At 48.3% G+C, this 2939-nt stretch overlaps 1 long non-coding RNA gene across 1 annotated transcript; it reads left to right on the top strand.

The window, feature by feature from the left end:
* The first annotated feature begins 412 nt into the window (after positions 1-412).
* On the top strand, positions 413-2632 carry LOC123166627 (uncharacterized). The gene is made up of 3 exons (XR_006483632.1): positions 413-985; positions 1447-1635; positions 2111-2632. It is a non-coding gene; the product is annotated as an uncharacterized lncRNA (long non-coding RNA).
* The last annotated feature ends 307 nt before the right edge of the window (positions 2633-2939 follow it).

Below are 2939 nucleotides of genomic sequence, written 5' to 3'. Positions count from 1 at the left end.
CATGTTCCTCGGGCACAATTATCCGATCATCCAACCAGTCATCGATCATATCATCGGCAATGATTACCATGCTATGCAACTTCCATTCGCCGGGGGACTGTGTTTACACATCGTACCATGGGTTTCATGAATCACCATATCCGAAGATTCGTCAACACAACTTGTTGCCAGATAATCTTCAGTGTGTGAAAGGTATCAAGCTTCTATGCGATGAATGACTTTTGCAAACCCGACATGCGGCGATGTGGTTCATGCCAACATCAAATATGCACAACTTGATTCGTACTGATATCTAGATTGAGCCATGTATCCTGCTGTTGTAGCATGACCCTCTTTTGTTGGATATTATGTACTGTTGTTAGTTTGAAGGATAGATAGCTTTCTGGGATCAAGTGCATCCTAACTCCCGACCCGCAGCGAAACAAAAAAGAAAAAGCCCAAACGAAAAAATAACCCACGTTCCCCACCTCTCCCCACCCTCCTCGATTCCCAGCCGCAGCCATCCCCACCGCCGTGCGCCTCCCCTTCCTCCCAACGGCCGGCGAGCCTCCCCACGGCCGGGTCCAGGCCCGCTCCCACGCGCCGTCGCTGCCATCTTCCCGGCGCACCGCGCCCACTCCCCAGATTCCTCCACCGCCGCGCCACCTCCTGGATCCCCGCCCCCTGCCGCGCGACCTCCCCGGAATCCCCACACGCCTCGCCGGATCCCACCGCTCCTCCACACGTCGGCCACCTCACGCCTCCACCACCCGGCGCCTGGTGGAGGCAAGATTTGGGCGGCGCCTGGCTCCCCGCACACCAGCCGCCGTAGGCCACCGCGCGCCTCCGACGGGTCCTGCCACCTTGTCGCATCTGGTCTTCTTGAGTCACCGGCCAGCTCCTGCGCTATCACCAACCCACTGTACCATTGAGGTGCTGCAGCACGGCAGGAGGCGGTGATGTTCTCTTGAGGACAGGAGAATGAGATGAGGGAGAGAAAAACAGGGTGATGATCTCGTCTCCTCCCCGGCGGCTGTAGTTAAGAAGATAAACGCATTTGTTCTCTCTACTTCTCTCGATTTTCTTGGGCTATTCAGATAGTACTCATCGGACAGGCCAAACAAAATACTCGTGGAAGGTCCAACAAGATGGTTGGAATTCCTCTTGCTTTTTAAGAACAGCTTCAGTTTGATCATATGTGTGCGTGCTCATGTGTGTTCGTATGTGTGTGTGCGCCCGCCTGCTCCGCCTGCAGAGGCATGCATATCCTCATCCTCCCGCTGCAGTCCAGATTTGGGTGCAAGCACCGTCCAACTAAGAACATTATTGCAAACTCTATTATTCAATGCTCTGTAATTACCATATGGCCATAAGCCTGGGTTTTGATCAGATTATTTCTAGTATGTTTATTTTGATGATATTCAGTTCAAGTGATGTGGTCGCTTATTCCTTGTGCTTCTCTTCCAGACAAATACTATATTGGTACCGTGTGGCATGTGCTGATCATTGCGCCAGAGCTAAAATGGTCACATTAGTCTGGAGAAATTGATGGTTTTGCTCTCTCTTGCCCTTTCCTCAAAAAGCTACAGCTTACCAAAAAATTCTGGTTCGAGGAGTTTCTGAAATGCATGAAACTTGATGGTAGCTAGCTATATGGTGAGCACTAGTTTTTCTTAGCCTTTTCAATTATGTACTGGGAATTACCTGAAGCTCATCCGCATGATACATTGGGTTGTACATGAGAGCCGCTGATTTTATCGAACTACTGGTTTCAATATTTCTTCTTAGTGGCCACATATTGTGTTTCTTTTTGTAAAAGTGTGTATTCCAAATATTAAAAAAGTAGAGCAGTTTGATGGTGGAGGGGTGCGCCTCCCCCTTTCTCCACATGCTCCTCTCTCTCTCATCTCATTCTCCTGTCCTCAAGAGAGGCGCAGAGATACAGAGAGATCGGTGTCGAGAATAAGATCCTGATGGATGCCAAGTTCGACCAGAGCGACTGTTGCAGTTCCCCGTACTTAACAAAAGGCATTTAAAGGAGATGATGTTGTGTAGTCAATGTTTTCTTTGTTGTTATACTCCACCAGTATAGCTTGAATCTGAAAATTTTCGTACAAATGGTCATTTGCAGGTTACCGAGCATGTCGTTCTCTCCTCGTGCCCATGCTGCAGTACCTGTACTTTTTTGGACGAGTTTGGTGATAATTTCTGCAGCTACATACGCGACGCCTCCGTGACCTGCTGCACACCTGGAGTTGTATCTAGTAACGTCTCCGGCAGTCATGCTCGCTAGCGCACGGAGGTGCTACTGCATGTTAGTGCTACAAGCACACAACGTGAAGGCTATGGGAAAATTAGAAAACAACAAAGCTTCCCTATTCTTTCTCCACGTGCGACCTTCCCTGGCTCCTCTCTCTGACCTTCCGCCGAGCCTTTCCGGCAGCCACGCTTGGCGGCTTCCCTGGAACCTGCAGTTCTGTTGTGCTTGTACTAATGCGCGATTTATTTGGCTTAAAAAATTTGTTTTTGCGAAGGTCAAGATGTTATGTTGCAGAAGGTCAGGTGTGTATTGTATATGTGTGTGTGTTTTATTAAAAATGCATATCTTCATTGCAAAACAATATGTTCATTCTTTGATGTGAGGATGGTTCCCCGTGCTGAATCAGATAGGTAAACTTCTACAGCTGATGTCTCTTCTTCAATTTCCGTGGTCCGAGAGGATCTGTAGGCAGCGGTGTCCTTATCAGTGACACCACCTGATTGCAAAATGAAAAATCTCATCAGTTTCATTTAAAAAGAGCAGCCCTTCCTATTATGTCGAGCAATTCACTAGTTGTCAAAATTTTGTATCCATATTTTGGGGCCTCATGACGCCCAGTAGTTTGCATTGTTCACCGATGCACCGCTCTTGTCTGGAGCAGAAAGACAGAAGTTCATCCTGACAACCTATATGGTTCAAT

This window comes from Triticum aestivum, chromosome 7D, assembly GCF_018294505.1.
Source record: "Triticum aestivum cultivar Chinese Spring chromosome 7D, IWGSC CS RefSeq v2.1, whole genome shotgun sequence".
Classification (NCBI taxonomy): Eukaryota; Viridiplantae; Streptophyta; class Magnoliopsida; order Poales; family Poaceae; genus Triticum; species Triticum aestivum.
Note: the sequence above shows the minus strand (reverse complement) of the source record. Positions and strands in the feature narration are given on the sequence as shown.